The sequence below is a fragment of the Zerene cesonia genome, chromosome 14, assembly GCF_012273895.1.
Source record: "Zerene cesonia ecotype Mississippi chromosome 14, Zerene_cesonia_1.1, whole genome shotgun sequence".
Lineage (NCBI taxonomy): Eukaryota > Metazoa > Arthropoda > Insecta > Lepidoptera > Pieridae > Zerene > Zerene cesonia.
The window spans coordinates 2,533,284-2,556,869 of NC_052115.1; the positions used below are offsets into that span (position 1 = coordinate 2,533,284).

The 23,586-nt window shown below is 33.0% G+C and overlaps 1 protein-coding gene across 3 annotated transcripts in view; it reads left to right on the top strand.

The window, feature by feature from the left end:
• Window positions 1–23,586, top strand: part of LOC119832053 (zinc finger protein 608-like) — a 95,643-nt gene that overhangs the window by 56,102 nt on the left and 15,955 nt on the right. The window lies entirely within an intron of this gene.

Consider the following 23,586-nt stretch of genomic DNA (forward strand, 5'->3'; position numbering starts at 1 on the left):
ATGACAGATTCGAAATTCAAATGTAATATTTTTTTATAATTAAGTGTAACAGTATTTATGGCCAGACTAAGTACGTATATAATTTTAGTTCTGCGAATTACATCCGGCTCTAGGTTTAACGAGTGCAAGTTTGAGGGAATTTCAAATAGATATGTGAAATGATTAAATAAAGCACTCATTTGAAGCGGTTCAGCGCTTTTCTAGATGACAGCTTTATTACTTGGAACTGTAAATACATGTATTTGAATAACATACATATTGTAATTAAGGCATCCATCCTTCTTCTACGCTAATGTAAGTATAAGAAATGAGGAAGAATTTGCATTTTTTGTTTTTTTGTTTGTAATGGATAAACTCAAAAACTACTGGACCGATTTTAAAAATTCTGTCACCATTAGAAAGCTGCAAATTCGTTGAGTGACATAGGCTATATATGTACCACGGGCGAAGCCGGGGCTAGTATATTATAAACGCGAAACTTTGTTAGTGTCGATGGATAGAGACATGTGTGGATGTTTGTTACTATTTCATGCGAAAATAGCTCATCGTATCTGTATGCAATTTGGTACAGAGATAGATTATAGTCTGGATTAGCACAAAGGCTACTATTTACCCGGGTATTATGTTATCAGCCTTTGTGGCTAAATACGCGCGAATACAGAAATTGATGGAAACAATTATCGTATTAGTTACAGATTGTACATACATTCAAACAATGATATAGGAAACTGAAACTAAATGAAAATAAAGTTAAAGTTTTTGTATTCATCGTTTCATACAACAATTCGAATGAATTTTATCCCATAATTAAACGTCTTTATTTATGCGAAATATTCTAGTCAACAAATAATCATATCTTTCCTCTTTCTAATCTTATGTAATCTAATGATATTTTTATTGGTAACGATTGAATAAATCAAAAAATCAATAAATCAACCGTAATTCATTTGGTAGAGACCAATTAAGTTATTTATTATTATATGTATATATATTTATTATTATATACGCGACGACCTGTCTGAATGTGGATACTCTATTACTATATTTAAACTAGTCCTTCATTGAAAATAACAAATGAAACCATATACAATAAAGATTTTTGAAGGAAATTAATTAGTATAACACGTTGGAAGTAATTAGTAAATGAAGCCGAGTTACAAACTGGCACACGGACGCCGAGATCCAAAACGTGGCGGTAATTGCGTGTAATCGCCTTAACTGTGCTATTTTTGAACAGCTTATGGTGGCCTGGTATTAATTACAATATATTTTAATTTAAATACCATATTGTTTATATATATTCAGGGATTAATTATATTATTTGTAAATAAATAGATAGGTAGGTAGGTATACTAATCTTGAATATTTTTATTTTCCGTAAGTTTTGGTAAATATTATTTATTATACACTACATATACACTACATAACTGGAAATTGTACAGTTTACACATGACTTGAATTATAAAACTACCTCACCTCCGTGTAAAGCACTAAAATAATTATTGAAAATGTTATCTCTGTTATCAGTTGTCGCTCTTTAAATAGACAATAGAAGCACGTTTTTTTACACATCAATGTAAAATACTTGTCCTACTTAAAGCTTAAAAAATAATCAAATTTGTATCAAGAAGGCTACGGAGACCCAATAAATTTTATTAAGTGAATTTTCTTAAGCTAAGCAAACCGCTTTAAGCCGTAAAACTTTGTCACTGCAAATTAATAAAAGTTTTAATTGAAATTTGATGAGAAACGATTTTTGACAAGGTTTCTTAAAATACGTTTGCTTTTAAATGACTCATTTATGCTTTTATTTAATTTAACTACTTTGAGGATTTTTTTTAAACTAAATTAATAAATCCTTATCCCCACTGCACAGGTATTTCCTTCAAATTGGTCGGTCTAAAGAAATACAAACAAGTAGGTTGTAATTTGACAGGTAGGTACCAGAACGACAGGAATCCTCAGAGAGCTTGCAATCCGTCACGACTGATGGCTATCTCAAAGGATTTCTTGCTAAATCACAGTCTCGGCTCGCTTCTTGCGATGAATTCGACTTTACGATATTCTATTGTGTCCCTTCTTTGACTTGTGACTTTCGAATATTCAATTATATTTATTCACGTTATTGTACAGTTTGGCATGTACAAAACTGATTCGTGTTCTTTGAATAGATTTATTATTTAGTAAAGAGTTTAGAGAAGGACTTCATGTTTCACATTATGATTTATTGTGATATTATGAAGTAATTTAATTAAATAAAGAATGTAAACGTCACGCAAACAGTTATCGAAATACTTGTTAAAAATTATTTCACGTTTCATATGTAGTATAAATTACAATTAATTGAGACATATATTTTTAAAGTGTTTGAATTATAAGAAATTTTCGTAGAAAAATATTTTGCACGCTTCAATAATACGTCGGAAATTATATACGAAATCCGTTACAATGAATGCTCCCGCCCGCTGCTATACGAATTAATAGAAAAAAGAATACCAAAGCGTTTATGCAGTCCGTGTGCGGTGGGCGGGAACGTAAATCAGAATTAAGGGATTCTGCCACCCGATTAACAAAAGAGGGTGAAAAATCAATCACATTCTGGAGTTGTTAAAAATCACATTATCGTCATACATTCTATTTCTGTAAATTTGCATTAAAAAATAAAACCCTATTATCTCGTCAAACTAAAAAGAGATAAACCAATTGTCAAGTGTTTTAAGATATTCATTCCATTTTGATGGCTGGCATATTTCACGAAAGAAAAGGTTTTGACAACGACAAGTATAAATGATACGTCGTGTATTTGAAATATAGTAGGACGATTGTGAGAGAGATCGATCAAGAAAGCACACGGATCGCACACATTTTATATACAGTGATACCGAGTTCTATCCCCGGCGAGATTTATGTTTACGCGACACCTCCCGTCCCTTTGAAGTCACTGGATGGGGGAATAAATTCTTGCGCGGAGACGACGTTGTTTTTAATTAAAACGGTATAAAGTTTTAGAGAAAATACCTTTTATAAATCTGTCGGGGCTTCGACGGCACATTGTACAATAATAATTATTCTAATTACTGTCTGCGTGGGTGTTTAGGCACCGATGTTCATTTGTTTTTAAATTATTCGAATTTGCGGTATACCCTTTGGCTCTTAGAATATGTACTTAAATTCATTTTCAGATATTGGATCTTTTACTTTTTATATTATTTATTAAATAAATAATCTTATATCAAACTATGTTCAGGAGGATTATAGTTTCAGAAACACCGAAACGGCTTAACGCGGCTTTCGAAAACAATATAAAGTATGCCCGACGCTCCAACTTTCGGTATGCGAAAAATTGTATCATTTAGTTGTTCCGCTGCGATGTTTGTGGCTAGATGAAGATACAAAACCCATTTTGTTTTTCTGAATGAAACTGATAGAATGGATATGGCCTTAATATACACTAGGAGAGTATATGCGATCGCCGCGCGGTGGTGTGGGCTCATGTGATCTGCGCTTAATCCGGTGTACCAGGATAACAACGCTAACAATGTGATAAAGCCGCACCGAACACGTCGCACTCTCTCGCAATAACTATAAACTATCAACCGCAAACGTCTGCCATCTTGTAGCCAGAGTCGATGAAAGACCTCTCACTCACACCCCTCTGTCGGTCTCCCTTACCCCCTAAAATGAGGAGACGAATGCTCAGCATTGCAATATTGTTTTACTTTGCAAATAATTATTTCGTCTTTGTAAAGTAAAGGAGAAATATATTCAATAATATAATAAACCATATTTTGAAGCGAAATTGTTAAAGAAATATTTTAAATGATAATATTTTTCATTTGTTACGAACGTACTAAAAGCGCTACCATTCAAATGAACTATATAATGAGCACAAACTGCTCGTTTGCACAGTTCCGCCAGAATACCTATTCAGCTTTATATTCTCCTAGTATTGGAGTTTAAATTACGCGAATTAATCCGAGTACTTCTCATCCCGAGAGAGACAGATGCGGTTCCATAGTTAGCCATTTAACGTGATTTCCTAAAGGCCAATATTAATATAATTTTGCTATCAAGTTGTTTGTTACACGGATTTATTTACCCGAACTCCTGTATATTTTTGTGAGTTCTTCTTTCGCATTATAATGTGAATTGAAAACGTTATTTATTATTTCTATGTATGTATATACTTACTTATTGATGAATTATATTATTAATATTTATAACTTCTGATTATCATTTCAATGTGAAAAGATTCGAAGATTTTCAATCTTCGTAAACTACATAATTCTTTAATTTGAATATGAAAGTTGAATTTATACTTATCGAAATTATGGCTCCGATTGGCTTTACAAATAAATAATTAGTATGACGATCACAAAGCACTTTCTCGATGGTGCGATGTCATATGAATTATTGATGTGCGCCGCCGGCGAGGAGCGGAGACATACAGCCGTCTTATTGTTGCACATAATACATTTTTCTCTCAGTTTTTTATCATTATTATCTCTCTCCATTCTGCTAATAACGTGTACGTCATTTGAAGCGCAAACTAAAAAGAGCATTCAATGCAAATGTGATTGCGCAAAAAATTGTAAGTATGAATTTTAATTGAATACAGCTCGTCTCGCGCCGTTTATTACAGAAGGAATGACATGTATTTATTAAGATTTTAAAACGAGCAACGAGGGTCGGCTGCGGTCGACGGGTTCTTGCCATTGACGTGCCACACTGAACAACATCGCGTCGCAAAACGTACATTACTTCGTGCGTTTAAATGTAACGCCCTGAGGGTTGAATGAAAGAGGCAGTGCAATGTGCGGGGAATTTGTAATGCCGCTCCGCAAGCCGTGCGACGAGAGCATTAATCAATTACACACACGGCTGGTCCGCGCTTTCCGCCGCGTAATGGATACCGCAATGCAAGTATCGGTAATGAGCGCTGTATGCTGTTAACGCATGGATGCCTCTTCAAGTAGGAGTCTAAGCGTGGTTTGTGTTCTGCAATTTTTTAAGGCTGCTTGTGTTTTTGCATTCCTAGTATTTGCAAGAGCATCATCTAATGATGAGTTAGTTAATGAAAGGTTAGTTAGAAAGAAGAAAAACTGAAGAAGTGTAATTGGAATCCTATCAATAACTATCTATTTATTTATTGATCAATTTAACGTATTTTCATTTATATTGTTCTATAGCAATTTTTTGTCAAACACAAAAACAATCACGTCTATCTGTTGTAAATTAAAATTCGTGAGCAAAAAGTGAACATTTATAACGAGGTGGTAAAAAGTTATTTGAAGACGTGATGCTATCGAGATATATGGATTCGAGTCAAATTCGTGAGCATGTTATCTCTGTACGAGATAAATAATTCATTAGCTGTGCTTGTAAATGTGACATTTACATATGCATACTCGAATACACAAATATGATTGTAGACGCAAGATAAAACCGTGATAAAACTTAAGATTTGTCGTATCGCTTCACTTTCAATAGCCACGATTGGATACTATATAAACGGTTCGACATTCAACTTGATAAATATATTACATTTCGTGTTAAAACATAAGAGGAATAGATAAGGAATATTTATTTATAAATGCAATGTAAGTGGAGCCATTTTGTTAATGTTATACGACATCGAATAGAATTCGACTGCTTTGAACACTTCAGATAACCATATCTTATTGGCATATTTTCTAAAGCTAAAAATAAATATTATCACATCGAAGGCTACCGGAAAGCGAACGTATTTTATTCGTAATCATTTCATCCGGAAAAAACAATCTATAAAATTGCAGTGTCTGCGACATTTATTTAACTTATAAATAAATAACAAGAAAATCTATTGCTCTAAATATTTGACATATTGAAATATAAAAACAGCATTATATTACCCAGAAACAATTTTTACAATTTAATATTAAATTTGATATCATACGAATGATGGTTGGTTAGCCTTTATAATAATAGTAATGATCTGCACCACAGAACCTTAATTTATTCAAATTGTTTTTCTTCACGTCGTTATCTATATTCATTAGAGATATTTCTCCCCCTTTCAACTTATACTTAAACCAGTTATGTGGTGATTTAACTTATTGCGCCTTAATGGTAGCGTGTATCAACTTTTTGCATACATTTATCAAAGTGAGGACCATTATGCCCTTATACGATTGAGGTGTGGTTTTAACAAATCATACTCTTTCGAAATTAACATTTTTATGAATGATAAATTCCCGATAGTATATCTTATTAGTATATAGTACTAGCTGCGCCCCGCGGTTTCACCCGCGTAAGTCCGTATCCCGTAGGAATATCGGGATAAAAAGTTGCCTATATCTTATTCCAGTTGTTCAGCTATCTACGAACCAAATTTCATTGCAATCGGTTCAGTAGTTTTTGCGTGACAGTGCAACAAACATACACACATCCTTACAAAACTTCCGCATTTATTATATCAGTAGGTTTATCCTAGTCATATCATTAAAGTAGGTGTAAGCGATGTACTGATTACTGATATCGATTCTCTTACCGTTTTAAAGGGTCCTTTTAATTTGTAAACTTCAATAGATACATCCAATTGTGTTTGTATATAAGTTTAATGTCCCCTACATTAAACTCATTCACTGAGTTCAGAAAGATGTGTTGGGTTCGTTGAGGTACTATAATACAATATCGAATAAACTTCACTAATAAATAAATTCAGTTGAATGAGAAATTCAATTTAAAAGAATGAATGCTAATTAAAATCAAAATTAAAAAACACATAAAAAGCTATTTCGAATAGAAAATAATATAAACATGTGACAATTTAATAGTTGAAAATAAATATTTTAATGCTAACTTTGCATTTGTATTTAAATATTAATTAATTAAAACAAAAACAAAATATTTTAGCCATTATAAAACGGCAATCAGATTTACATTAATGTCTTAAAATATGTTTTGAATATGGGATTGTCAAAAACATTTCCACAAAACAAACAAATAAAGAATAAGATTGAATAAAACACCTAATGGATCTAATCTATTCATTAAAATTAGGTATTTAAAACCTTTTCAATACTGTAGCAAACATGTCTCCCTATTAAATATGTATCGTCAGATATTTATAGTAACATTTGTATTCACTCATTAAACACTCAATATTACTGTATAATGACTTATTTATCACATTTAATAACATTAATTATATATTATGTACCTAATTCAAATAAAAGGAATGCAATTGAACGCAAAGCTCGCAATATGAAACATTGAATTCAACTACTAAAACGTAAATACGTTTGTGCAAATGCACATGTGTTTCTCTGTAGTAACAACTCGGTTATACTGCATGACGCATATGGTCAGAGTTAAATGTACGTTTCCCTTCTGATTATATAGAATACTAGACTCACGTCCCAGCTCCGTCCGAATAACAAGATTCCTGTTTTAAGGGAGCATTTAATCGGGATAAAAGTATCCTATCACCCAAGTCAGCTCATACCCTGTCTGTATACGAAATTTCACGAAAATACGTTGAATAGTTTCAGCGTGCTTGAGGGAAAAAACATCCAAAGAAATTTCTGCACATTTTATAATATTAGTGTGATAATGGAATCTGTGTACAATTAAGTTTGTATCCATTACAACGCCGTGGCGACCTCGTTCTTGTCGCGTTGTGTTAAGGTTAATGATGCGATTTGTAAGATCGTATCACTGAAGGGGGTAAACTTACATAAAGACTAACCGGTTTGGTAAGTGCAAATTATTGTGAAGAAACATTTGTATTGTCATATTAAGTAACATGCGTACGTTGATCGCAGTTTGTGTTAAAGTATAAGTGAGGGCTTATAAACATCATTTGATATGGATTTACTTAATCAATTATCACACTAATAGTATAAATGTGAGAGTTTTTTTTTAGATGTTTGTCCGTCGATCATGCTGAAACTACTGAACGGATTTTGATGAAATTTGGTATACAGACTGGGTATAAGCTGACATTGGTAACAGGATACTTTTTATCACTATTAAATGCACCCTTGGGATAAAACAGGAATCTTGATAGCCGGCCGGAGCCGGGACGAGCTTCTAGTATGACATATCTAGGATAAGTGACTATTAAAGAGTAGGAAAAAAGTAATAGTAGAAAAACATTGTACTTACATTGTACTTATATACATAAACCATATTTAAATAATAGTACATTTCTTTGTAGAGGTGATAATTTATAAGGCACGTCCGCATCATAGGCAATGTGTCATGTATTATATAAATTCCGTTTTCAGTGCTCTGCCCGATAAGTATATGTTTCATGATAAGGTCTTCCTGTTGTATTCTCTTGAAAGAGTTTATGTAACATTCCGTTCGAGCTGTCATATTCAATGTAGTGTTTTGTTGCAGTTTACATTTTTAGAAAACTTTATTCGACTATAAAATGTAACAGATATGTTGAGTCTTCCTTATTGTAATAAACGTGTCATTTTTGTGAATTTTGGTTTCGAAGTAATTGGTATTATAAATTATCAATTGAAGACATACTATTATATATTTGATTCTCACGTTTTAAAGATTTCATACTCTGATAAATTGAATATTCGTTAGTACTTACTACGAGTATATTAACGAAACGTGAAGCTGAATTTGGGTAATTTGAATTTCTATCAATTCTTATAATAAATTGCGAGCATAGCACAATATAATTTACATAATTACGTAATAAAATTGTAATGGAAACGTTTAACATATAAATTATTTAATTTGCGCCATAATTGTCGTCGACATCTAATTTAATAAACACGTTAAGTCTCGAATGTATATTTGATAAAGTAATATTACATAAAAGGGAAGACTGTGTGAAGACTTATGATAATGAGAGAGGTCAGACATGACAAATTATATAATCAAATAACTATTTTGGGTACCTCTACTGACACGCTTGGAAACGGAAATATTTCATTTCTTTTCGTACTGTAATAAAAATTTTAATTATAACTCCATGTTATTAAAATAATAAAACTAAATCGGGCCGTATTGAAACGATGTTAATAAATTATAATGATTCACCGTTTACCGCGAAAAATAATAATGCTTCATGCACAGCCGTTAATAAATATAATACAAAGGAATGAATTTCAATTAATTTAAATACGATGCTTAAAATAATTTAACACAGCGTGGAATTCGTGATGCTAGCGGATTGGAAAACCACAGTCGACGAGCATTGTGGCGCGGCTTGTTGGATTTACCTCGTTTTCATATTTTTAGAGCAAAAAAGCTACCTAATGTTAAATATAACATAAGCGTTATATATGAACTGTATAATTATAATTTAATGACGAATAAACGTAAATATTATTTTTTTGTGATTGTACAGTTATTTTAACATATGCTATATAAGGAAATGGATTTCCAAAGAAGGAAATAATAAATGGTCATCTATTTATTATTTCCTTCTTAGGAGAATCTATAATTTAATCATAAAAACAAGAATTATATATAATATACAAATTTAGCGATTCATTTAATTGATAACTGTCTATGTATATTTTTGTTCAATCAATTTACATATTATGCACCTTTAGAAACTTAAATATATTATATACAGGAGATGTATCTTGATTTTGATTGTTATTTTAAACACGTTTATTTAAATGTCTATTAGAGTTGATCAGCAAATTCCACTAAGATTTATTATTATATCCATAACACGCGGATACTCGCTCGTATGTCGTTTTCGCATTGAAAATAACTCATCTGTGATTAAACACTTGACTTTAAAGAGATCAATGTATATCCCATATACACATGGTCTGTTCAGCAACCTTCTTTGTGTCGGATTTTGTGGTATTTTTAAATTTATCAAACACAATGGCAATTGGCGATACACAGAGCGAACTTTGCGCAAGCTAATATTTCGTTGGATTAGTTTCAACTATATGTACATGCTATTATATCTGACTGCGTATGTGTAATTTGAACTGAAATAATGGATTTTGATATCTAGATTGTATTACTATACTATGATTGCAGTATACTTTTGGTTTGTGGTTAAAATAACCTTAAAATTAAATCTGATAGCGTTTATTTTATCAGAAATATAACCCTCTTGTTTAAACGGCGTGCAATTAAAATAGTTCGCTTTGATGCAGATTTATCTTTAAATATTAACGAAATGAAATGTTGTAATTAAAAAATAGATACGTAAATTTGAGATTACATCACGACAAATGCTCCAAAATTAAATATTCCGCGCATAAATTTAACTTTAAACGAAAATTAAAAATTAAATTGCGAAAGTATTTAAATCGACGGTAACTTTTTTAAAACCTGACGAAACATCTATAAAAGGAGTTAATTGAAAAAGAGATAGCTCAAGCAAGCGCCTGTATAAAACGACTTGATGAAAGATAAAAGCACTTAATTAGGTTGCCAGTGTAAAATATTTTACCCCTTGAATTTTTCGCAGAGAATTAATTAAAACTTCAAGTCTTTATATGGTAATAAAATTATGAATAGAAAGATTCGTGGATTTTATATTAAATTCCGTCTATAATGTTTTATGTTTCGGCAACGCAATAAAATCGTTTTTTTTTTCATTAACAAAAACCGACTTGAGATTGTGTTTCACGTTTATTATCGCAATCTTTTATACAGCAATGTTTACACATGAATTTAAAATAGTAAATATCTACCTCACTATTTATTTTCATTATAACAACAGTGAACGTATATTAAGCGTTTAGACACCACTTTATAATAGCTTAACAGCGATTTAATGATTTAGTTTGCCTGCACCTAATTGAACATGAATTAGTTACAATTTAAAATGTTTAATTTTCAATTAACATCTAAATTGAAACACTTATCATCCGATAAGCCGATGCGTCAATAATAATGTATGTGTGAGCGATAATTGAACGTAATGACTGGCCAAGCAATTATGGATTCCTCTCGCTATGCCGGATACATCAAAGGATGATTCTGGTTTAATTGCTCTACTATCGTATTAATTACATTGTATTATAGAGCGCATATTGCTTCACATTGTAATTATAACCCCAATTTCGTAAATAGGTACCGCCGTAAAACGCTAATGAGTTTGTTATTATGGCGCATTAAAAGTTCAAGAAACCATACTGTAGGACTTCATTTCATTCATTTGAATGCAATTAAAAGTAAGTTATTTTATACATTCTTTTGAAATTTAGGTAACTCGAATACATAATGACGCAAAATAACTTAACACGAAATTGTGATAATTTTATATGAACCTGGGTGCAATCGATTTTTATTATTTCCTTTATGAAAAACGAAGCGCAAATCATGTCATATTGTTGAACTTTTTGTGCTCGCTTCGATACCCATCACTGGTTACGAAAAGAACACGCCCGAACATCTGCTAAAAGATAAGAAAAACGGCAATCAGTCAACAGAATAAAACACAAAAAACGACTTTTAAATTGCTTTTAACAAATTCTATAGGGATCGTTAAGCCATATATATATCCATGTTGCATTTTTATTCATTTATACGTATTGTGTAGATTATTAAAGTCGATGCATGATTTGCACAAGATCATTTGTGTTTAAAGTGAATTTGAAGATGAGGTTATTTTATCTCTTTTATACATACTATTCGAAGTAAATAAACACCTTCGTGAAACCAAGAACCCTCTCCTCCATTCGTTAGAAATTGGAGATGTCGGGTATGTCATGCGCTTTCTTTTACACGCGCCATGCTCATAATTTCATTTTCTTTACCAGGTTAACATGAGGCAGCGGAGCTCATTTTATAAGCTATAAAGAGTTTCTCTCCTACCTCTTTTAAACCTGCGCGTGGAAAGAGGACGGACGATGTGTAAAAGACTATAAAATTTGTCTTCATAGAAAGTTGAGCTCTAAACTTGTAGAAATAGACACAGTTTTCGCTTAAATTTACAATCTTCCGGACTACATAAAACTGGTAGAAGTTTTCTGCTTCATTTATTAGTACGATGTCGACGCCAAGCCAATAGAGGGTCCCTCACCCTCAAGACGATTTATGAGAATTCTCACTAATTCCACTAATAGCACTCCCCTAATTTGAATGTTAATTTTTAACAATTTGGGATTGTTTAACGAGTTCGTGACGAGTCAACTGTCAGACTTAAAAAGGATTTTCGTTGGGAACAACCGCAAAAAGGTTTGCCGCAATAAAAATAACATTCAACTGTTATTACGCGTAGTTTACTTTCGGTGATATTTAGATAATGTTGCGGAGAAAAAGTTGAAATAGAAACGGACCTTTTTCGCTCTTCTTAGTTTTATTTGGGTTGTAAAGGAGATTTTCTATAATGGAAACATTAAATGAGCCGTTGGCTATTATGATTTCGGCTGAAATAACATTGGATAGCGAACGTTGGTTCATTACTATGAGCGACTTCAGTTTTTGCTCGCTTGCGTCAATAAATTATCCTCTGCGTGTTTATGTATTATAATTACTCGGTGTTTCGCGTTGTAGTAGTTAATTGGTAATTGCCAGATCGCTCCATACTTTGAAGGAATAAATTATGTTGTTTAATTTGGGCGGAGATTTAAATGTGCTTGTGTATAATGTAACTTGTACAAGATATAGTAATGCTATAATGCTTTAAGTGTTCTCCAGCCTCTTTTCCCAATAAATACTTATTTAAATACAAATTATAGAAATAAATTATGTATATTTTATTAAAAAATGTGATGAACGTAGAACACTTTTAAGAATTTATTCCCTGATGTTTTAATACAGTACTAATTTCCTATAAATAATCAAGTCAATATATTTTGCAATCAAGAAATCTGTGGTTAAAATAAAACTGTTAAAAACATGAAGTTTTGAGAGCGAATTCACATCGTGACTGAACACAACTACCGTACATTGCCCCATTTCGGACTTTCTTATCACGCAATTTCCTAGAAACCAATAAAAATATATCTGCCCATTAAATTCAATGTTTAATGCTATCTATTGAAACAGAAATCATTAATTAAACGCAATTATATCACATAGCTAATAAAATAACTCGATATAGATACAAAAGATAAATCTTTATCAACTCCGGTCCGGATGTGTTTGGAAACCGCCGACAATTTATTACAAACTAATTGAATGTCCAATATTTAATTATACCGAATATTTATTCATAGAGACGCGTTCTCGTATTTAATTTGACGGTCGTAAAACCTTTATGTGTACGTCGATTTACGTACAATGTCATTTCAATTTGTTTAATACGTTTGTTTAATACTTATTTTAGTGTTATTTCCTTCAAATAGATCCTATATCTACCTAACTGTCTGTCCCGGCTTCGCCCGTAGCACATGTATATTATGCTGGCAGTTCGCCCTGGCTTCGCCCGTGATACATATATATACACATAGCCTATGTCAAAGAATTTTTGAAATCGGTCCAGTAATTCTTGTGAAATAATTAGGAAAATGAAAGTGTTTATTTATTGTGATATGTTCTAATATAATTAATTATGTTTGTGTATTAAATGTTAAGTAGATGAATATTATAGATAATCGATAGAGCCGATACTGTTTATATTCGAGGTCAAACGAAAATATACGTTTTATTGTTATTATGAAACGATATGTATTATTTATTTTTAATGAAAAACTGTTACTGTGTAATTTTATGACAGGTTATTTAAATATTCATTGTATATCATCCCATGTAGTTAATCTCAGCCAGCATTGCCATTACATTTCTCGCTTATTAATAAAACGTAAAATTCAAATCCATTGTTAAACATTATTGGATATGATTTAAGATATTCAGCATAATAATATCTTGATTACTCATATCCATATTTATTTATCAAATAACACGAATTACGTTTGATTGTAGTTTTGTATTTTTTCAGGTAAGTCATATAATCTGGGTCGAGTCAACACCGTTTTCTCTCAGGAATGTAGGTAAGTATAAATAATAAATAAAATACAGAATGTTATACAAAACCAGGTATTATAAATACGATATTTTTTAAATTGACTGTCCCCAGTATGCATGCACTTTTTGAAGCATGACCTTTTTGAACAAAATTATTTAATGACCAGGTTCTCAGAACAAACAGAGATGTTAAAAAAATTCCTTTTAGTTGGATTAAAAAGATATTTATTCCAAAAATGGATAACACTATTTATAATGGAAACAATGAAACGTTTTAAATGATACCATAATTGGTTTGTAATTAAAAGTAAATTGGAATTCATTACAAGCTAATTAAGCCGCGACAGCTGTTAATTGTGTAATTATATTGTGCCTTTACTCGAATATTTGATCTATTTATTACATTTGTCGTAGTTTAACATTGGATAAAAAGCTAACATCCGTTAGGCTGTTGATATTAATTTTAAATTGAATATATGAAGGCTTTTTGTTAAAAATTCCTTGAAAGTATTTCAACAGAATGTAATATAGCTATTCAAACTGTTATATTCAATGCTTCATAAGATTATTCTCATGTCGATTTTATCGAATTCTTTATTTAACGGACTCGGCAAAGAATCATTCGTTCGTAAAATGTTCATAAAGTTTGCAATTCGAGCTTTAGAGGGGCAAACATTTCTCAATATTGAATAAGTCGTCGGCAACTGTAAGTCAGTAGTTATGTATCAAATACCGAAAACCCTCCAAAGCACCGTTTTATTTACGCAAGGAGAATTCCTGTCCTTTGATCTCATGCCACCCTGCATTTTCTTATACCCAACGCTTTAATTATTTCGCCTTCCAGCCTCCCGCCGAGCTCAGAGTGAATTTTAAGAGCTTGTCGCAAAATGGACTCTTAATTACGACAGTCAAGTTTTATTTGTAATAATTAATAAGTTTCGCCTACCTTTGTATTGTGAAACTGGTAATTTTTAATGGCATTTCATTATTTATTCGTTTTCGAGATATTAAATTAGGTTGAGAGCAGCTGGGCTATTTCGAATTTATATCTTGGAGGTCAAAGTCAAATATCAAAATATCATAAAATATATGAGTCTTATTTGTATAATTATAAAGGGCTATCAAGGATTTATATAATCTCTTTTATTGTTTTTGAAATAGTCCTAAAATAAATGATATTTAGTGAGTATAATCATTATTGGATTAAAACTGCCGTGTCATTGATGTTAACATGAGCTATAAGATAGGCAGCTTTATTAAAACCCAATTTAATTAGTGATGAGTAATGAAGTGAATGTCGAAATCATTAAGTTGAGCATGAGATTATCGAGATACGTCAACGTCGGTTATTTTATGATAATTTCGTTCATTTTATCGCATCGTTGAATTCATTTTATGTAACCGTTAATTAGAGACCTTTGAGTGCGTGCTATTTGTGTACATAATCGTTTATTTTGCTTTATTCTTCGCGAATATTTTACATTAAGACACACATTAACAAGTGTTTAAATATGTGATTTAATATCATTTTGTTGACGCTCTCCTGTGATTTTTCTTTGAGTTTTTGACATGCTCCGACCTTAATCAATGGGTGTTATGAATGAAATTTCAAATATCCATTGTTGTGTTAAAAAGACCAATCATACATTGTTAAGAGAAGTGTGAGTTAACCAGTTGTCTTTGGTTGTATTGGCATATCGATAAAGAGCCATAAATGTGATTATGGCTCCAAAGGGTCAGTCAATTTTGCCCTTTGCCATCCCTTGATAATCTGCGGCGGTGATAAACGGCAAGCTACTTCGAAATACCTTGTATATTATTTTCATATAACATGTAGTTCGAAATTATGATTTGTTTCCACTGTAGTCAATGATTTCTTAAATCTATTTTCCATCCATTATTGGTTATTATTTATTTTATGGTGTAGTTAATATTGACTCAAGATCAACATCTAAAACTATTCACTTTTAATAAAAAGTTTCAATTAGAGTTGTTTCATTTTTATTCATCAAGTAGTTACCATATATTTCTTATTAGTATAAGAAATATATCAATCTACACTATACGTATATGCGAAGCAACCAACAATATTCTGTAATAAATACTACATAACTCAACATAAGAGGATAGCGTGTACAATAAAGTATCGACTCTACGATTATAATAAATGTATTTACAACTCGCATATACAAAGTAAACCACGTCGTATACTACGTAACATACTAACACACCCACGTTCGTGAACATTAATAATATTTTAAAGGCCTACACCCGCGGGTACCGCGCCGAAAGACCATTATTTTATTGAGGAAGTCGACTCTGGCCGCTCGTTAAGCGACGACTGAGTCGATCAAGTTAATCCATTACCATTTTATATCGTCGTAAACGTTTCACGACTCCGTCAACTGTTAAAATTTTATACGCTATTATTATATCTCAAACAATACCCACTCGAGATTGTTCTGTTTTAATTGTTTCTAAATGAAAATGAGTCATGGCGTTCGATTCGTTTAAAAACGTAATTAATTTGAACACAATACACCAATACTGACAGTTTTATTGACAAAGCTCTGATACCTCGATCTGTTTTATTTGCATAAATGCGTTTGTTTTAATGATATTGTTTTAATGTCGAACAGTGTTTTATTGCAGTCATGAATATATAGGAATTATGTTATAAAATGCTGTTCGCTTATTATGGATAAAAAATGTACTTTATAATGAATTGCACCGTAATAAGTATATAATTAATAATGATCGTGCATAAATAACATCTGCGTTTAAAACGTGTAAGTATAAATTAAATCTGTCTTTAGTAGAATAAAAAAGTTGATTATAGCAAAAGTACCAAGAGAGCATTATCGTCTCGGAGCTCTATTGGGAGCTTGCGTGCAAATTACCCGGTAACAACGCTGAGGGCGAGGTAATCCTGTTATCGAGTAGATATCCTCGCCGGAGCCTGTTGTACGGGGATACCGCAACTTTTAGACTCGTAGCTACTAAAAGCCACCCACCCTTCTTGGACTTTTGTTTCCCTGGTTAAGAGATTATTCGAGTTAAGTGTTGCAAATTCGTGTAATTTCATTGTTGTTATATGGCTGGCATGACAAATAAAACAAATCTCAATAAAAAGTACTGGCTTGCAAACAAATAAACAACGTAATTTGGCGTGGGTGTTAAAATGGCAGCTGCAATTTCTGAAGTATGTTTACGACTCTCATTTTCTTCAGAGTTCATAAAATAATATTTTGCTCGTATCATCTGTTTAATAATTCATAGCATCAGCGTCTTGATACACCCAGTTAGATGTTTTTAGTGTTGTTGTTCGAGTGGAATTTGTTTTTCTCTGTAAGTGGCGAACAAAGGAAAGCTCGGAAAACCTTGTTAACTTTTTAAAACATTCGTTGGCGCTCATGCATTATTCAGAGGCGGCGGTAGGTACGCGCGGATCCGTATAAATAGTGTATGTAGTGTCGTCGACCGTTGTGTCCACTCGCAGCCGAGTGCCGGCCGACATCATCCGGACACTACCCTCTTCACAATTGACGTTTCACAGAGCCTAACCCCCTTTGTTATTCGCATGAAACGCGAATTTCAATGGAAACGAGGTTAAAATTGCTCAGCCCCGACACAACCGTAAAAAAAGAGATTTCATTACGAGTCATTGTTGTGTTACGATTTTCACGGTCCGTTTTCTTTTCAAGTATTGTTGTTAAAATGGAAAGGTTACGGTTTAATGTCTGCACTAGGCGCGCAGAGACACAAGAAGCTCTTCGAATTTACGATCTGAATTATTAGAGAGTGCCATGTTTTTGGCAAGTTGTGCAATTAAAAATAATTTGTAATAATAGCGTCGGCACAAAAGCGCGAGAAGCGTAGTGTGCGGAATTATTTAAAAGCTTCGAGAGAGCCTCGGAGTTAGCATCTTGTTTCATTAACGCGACTGTACCGTAATATTAATATGAGCTTCATGAATATTTACGCCACCAGTTAAAGGGATAATTTGGCTTGGTGTAGGCGAATTTTGTATAAATCTTAAAGAGCCTTAAATTAATATTATATAGCCACGTTATTCGAGTGAGTGTAAAACGAGGGGATATTAAGGTTCGTTTATCTTCCCCTGAAGCGATAAAAATCGAGTTTCGATATTGTGCTTGTAAAAGCGTTTGTCCGGGATATAAATAACACGTCGTTGGGTCGCGGATGCCGTCGCCATTCGTCTAACGAGGGTCGGCTGTCTCCACTCGAAGGGGATGGCTTGTTGAAACTGCATGCTATCACTACCCCAGCTCATTTTATCGTTGTAAATCTGTGCTGTCAACTTTGATATTTTTATTCACGTCTCCGTAGAACGTCGGGGTGTGGATATATACAATTAAACATACATGACACATTTAACATTTTGTTTTACATTCCTGGGCAAAAGCTTTTCCTTATTTAATCACGGTGTTTAATAGTTAATGTATCCTATTGATTAATTATGTATGATCGAGTTGCGAAGGTATGATACGGCGAACCAATTAATTATGCTTGAAGGATGCTTTATAGCTTACAATATTGCAATTAATGCGTTTCAGCTCCTATACATTGATTCGTATTCATAATCCCGGCATCCACATAGTTAGCTGTTTTTTCGATATTTATACAATCATGTTTCATATTTAACATGCAATTCGTTCAAGTATAAAGTTCTATATAAAACCGCAATTTTAAATGCTCGATAAAAATTGTTATGCGCGATTGGCATATCGTTGCTTATTTTATCGCTTTATGCATTGAGAGACAGATTTTCTTTACTCTCGATGCTTTGGATATAAAGAATTATGAATTTCAAATGAATAAAGTCACCTAACATATTTTCTTAGGAGTTCAAGACCGATTTAAAATGTTTACTAAGAAACAGAGTACGACGAATTGACTTCGAAGCAAATACTTTTTAATATACAGAGCGTCTTTTGAAAGACTCTTCAGAAGCATGTTTCCAATAAAGAAACTGAATGCAGATAGCTTTTATACAATAGTTCCCTTTCAGCTCAAAGAGGATAATTAAAAGAGATTGTTTTGTCTCGCATTGTTCCATATCATGGTCTGAAAATGCGGCTGTTATTTTTTGTCTTTTATTTATTTTGCTGTAACATAAGCCTGTCTGTATTATTTTGAGTCATAATATTTTATGAAATAATTCTTTCTTAATTGTAAACTATTACATAAATAATTTAATCATTACGCTTAACGATTTGAAAACAAAGTTAAGTTAAACAACTTATACAATTTAAAATTACTTTAAAATTGTTGATTACCTTCTGTAAGGTTTAATGTATATTTGACTTTGTAGAATATTGTTATTGGTGATGTTTCATTGTTATTAAAATTAATTTGGCAACCCGACAGATTACAAAGATTTATTTTCGAATCAAGCGTGAGCATGACTCCGTGAACCCAGTGAACGAAGGGTTTTAAAACAAAGAGTCCATTTCAAAGGAGGTTGTAAACGTAAGTAGTGTTGCGCTATTCGTGCTGGCTTTGTGAAAGAATGCTACTTTATTTTGCCTCGCTCTTTGTGCGCTTTGAGCGAAAATAACGGAAGCTTGACACACTGGCAACGTGGTCTAAATTACTATATACGACTCGTACAGGCACAGACAAATGCTTTCAAGACCAGTGTTACAAAGTGAATGGATTACGATGGTTCCATAGTTTTTAAAAGCTTTTAAAAGGTTAAAGTTTAATGATGCGCTTGGATTAGTGCTGCATTGATATAAAGAGTTATTCTGTAGTTTCAACTCGGCTGTTCGTACGATGAGAATAATTAAATGTTGATTATTAGAATGTAAGAGGTTGTAAGATTAACTTTATAAATTAGGCATTTTTCTTGTTTTGTTTTTTCAATCTTGGTTGTCAATCTTGATTTTCGAAAACTAAATTGGTCTAAACATTTTGATTCAAACACAATTGGTTTAGTTAAAATAAAATTTCTATCTTCTATTCAGGTTAAATTTATGAGTAAACCCCACCATCCTTGATATAATAAGCATTTTTCTTTAAATTTGTTACGGTTATTTCTCTTTTAATTACCAGGCTTCCAAGAGGTGGAAAGAGGTTTTATTTTTAATTAATATTGTTCGAGACTCCGAGGATGGCGATTGTTTTACGATGAAACAGCTTTCAATTTTATTTCCGACGTTTGTCGATGGTGATTTCGTAGTTAATTAGCGTTCGTCCGTACTCAATAATTAACTGATATTTTCCCGCATTGCGATATATTTAAAATATTAATATTTTGCTATTCATGTTCATTTGCGTTAACATACTTTTAAAGAGACTAATTAAATTTGCTTTGTCCGTATTCAAATTAAAATTCAATTGTTCTGTTTATAATAATTGAAATGAATTAATTATATTAAATAGTTATATGTCGATCCATAAACTATTTCATATTTATACATTGCTTTCGCCTTATAAATAATGACTATTGTAAAACCTGTTGATGATATTTAGATAGCGCGATTAATTTTATCAGATTGAAGTGTTATTCGAAGCGTGAAGTTTTGTGTATTGTAACGGAATTCTGCATAGTTTTGAGATTTACGTCTAGCTTATCTGCAATGAAAGAGGTGTTTATTTGCTTTTATTTAAATAAAAAATACAATATAAAAACATTGACGTGGATTATTATGATTCGAAAATAAGGTTTAAAAGTTTACGAGTAAATAAATACAAGGGATTGATATTTATTTAAAGATGGAATCAAAACATTTCGAAAATTATGGAAAATAATAAATAATAAATAAAATTGCAAAAAAAAAATACAAAACTCATATTGGGTAGGCACTAGGAAATACGAAACATATAGGAGGTGGGTACTGTTTAAAAATCCGTGCCCATGGTATTTGTGTCGGCTAACAGACGAGGGATGAAAGGAATATTGAAACAGTTGCGTGGCATCAAATCCAATTGTTACGAGTTAATTAGCTGGGGTGTGTCAGCTCAAAGCCGGGGTTGCTTGATTATTATTTATACACTTCGCTGTGCCGTACCTCGTACCTCGTGTTTGTTGAGCTGAAATAACTTAAATATTTTATTACTGTATTTGATTGTGTTTTAAGGACGGTTAGGTTTCATTGTCAATTATAACAGCGACGTGGTTAATTCGAATACGTCAAGATGTTTCATAATGACCGGATATAAATGCGAAAATTGTGTGAGCAGTTTTACTCCAATTGCCCAACAATGTTGTAGGCCATACGGTTTAATAGTTGTCGTGCTTAGAGCAGTGCTAGAAACGTGAGGTCCATATCTGACAAGCTTTTCGTGCTAATAGCGAGGTGTAAATGTGTCATACTGTACAGTAGGTACTGTATGGTATAAAATCCTTGGATAGTTGTAAACTTTTACGATTGTTCAAATTGTAGTAGGTGCAATGTTGTTTGCGAACGTGTATGAAGGTGGATTGCTTTTGATTTTCGACGTATTTTATTTTTGAAATTGTATGTACGCCGTACAGTACGCCGATTCCAAATAATGGCAATACGTTTTTATTAGAAGTTTCTCGAATTAATTGAAGGATGAGAAGTGTAACCTGAAGGTTATAAATTTTTTAGTAAAAAAAGGGATACGAAATTTAAATATGTAAATCTACTCCACATTAGTCACTACTAAAATCATAGGCCTAGTAGGTAATAGTCACTACTATAATTTGTTATACTTTCAATAAGAGCAGAGCAATTTGTTTGTTTTAGTAAATACTTGTATCGTTAAAGCTAACTAACTAACAATTCATTTATAAAGATTACTCCGTCTATTTGTATAAAAGACAGGCCATAATTTCGTTTTAACGGCGAATATTACAAACTCGAGACTCGAGGCTCATTTCAATGTATTTGCATAATATAATTATTGCGTTAAAAACATCGCCCTGAAGGCAAGCGAAAAGTCGAGGGAAACGATAATTATTTCAATTACCTCTGAGCTTTCTTTCAATTCATTCCGTGTCTTGTTCATTAACATATTAATTTAGTTTACTAAGTGGGCCAAGCGTGAGACGCATCTTCTAACATTATTCGTATTGATTACAGCTATTTCATTTGAAGTTAGCGCTCTGCTTTACGTTAAGGGCTAGAATCGTGTACGCTTCTACAGCTCGGTTACTTGGTTAATTCGATACATTGTTGACGCTTCCGCACACGTACCGTTGTAACATGCAATCTGAATGTGCTCAAACATTTAAATTCTTGCCGTCGATATTACCAGAAACAAACAGAAGCGAATGGTTAATAATGAAGTCGCTCTAATTTGTACTTTTTGCTGGCAGCGCTTTGATATCGACGATGCGTTCCAGCACATTAGCCGGCAGCAGGGACGCTCCGTGTCGCCACCGCTCATTCCGCATAGCGGCATATAAATGGTTTACTCTCCGATGGCTCGTATAACATAAACAAGACGCTCAACTCCGCCCGGGTATTTATTGCTTGGCACGCCGCAGTCCACCATAAACGCGAGCACTAAACGCGCCGTTTCCCTAAATTATTTTAATGATATACGCGTAGTCGTTTTAGTGGATTGTAATTCGGTTAGGCACTGCGTTGGATACCGTTTCCCATTCTCAGTCGGACGCCAAATATCTCCTGTTTCCCGTATAACCGCAATTTGTCGCGGTCCACAGCGCCGCGTAAATTAGATTCGCGTTATAGCGATATCGTATGAGTCAGGGGTCGGGTAGAGGAGACGTTTCGAGTCATTAGGCATGTAGGTGTCTGTCGCTTTCCATTTGCGGTGCGCTTGCGAGACAGCGGCGATTGCAAATTAGTTCCTTCATCACAAAGGGATATCTCAGAATCTCTCCGGCATCTTAATCGAAGTCGGCGCGCTCATTACATTCCCGTTCCTTTGTTCATGTCGTGAATTGATTTACCACCTATTGTCCTTTGACACCGGCGCGTCTCAGACTTTATTTGCGTTCGATACGCTAGCGCTCGCTCGAGTTTTATTGAAATGTTAATGTGAATCGAAGTTTTTTGCCGAGACTCGGCGGTTGTTTGGGCGAGATAAAGCGGCAGCTGGCGACCCCTGCTCGCTCGAGTGCGAGCGTTGAGCGCGCACTCGGCAACCCTCCTCGCTGCCTCCCCTCCCCTTGTAACGTTCGCAGCGCCCATAAAGGATTTAATAGCGATATGGCGTGTCGAAATATTAATATGTTTGCGGCTTAACTGTACGTATAAACAGGGTATTGTCTTTTGTAGCGCGGCGGTGGGCGTAAGACGATCGCACATTTGTCATTCGTCTAACAATGAACCGTTTACGTTATTTATACTCTCCGCGTGGGTATGAGATAACCGACTATTTGCTTATCGTAAGATATTTCGATTTTTGACACGTGATTCCAACTGTGTGCTCGACTGCGAGTTAATAGAATTTATTGATGAATTGACAAGACTTTCGCAACACTTTAAACGTTTATTATATTAAGTATCATTTATATTATAATTGTTTTATTAAATAAGCTATTCTATAAATGTATTTCAAATCTTTAAGAAAACATTCGAAAATGTTTTAAATATTGAGTGACATTGGAAGATCCACCTCTAGCAACAATTTAAAAGATACTAGTCACTGATACAACTTAAAGGTCAGATAAATCCTCATACGATATTTATAAGGGTCGCACAAATCAATACCAAATTGCTCTATTAC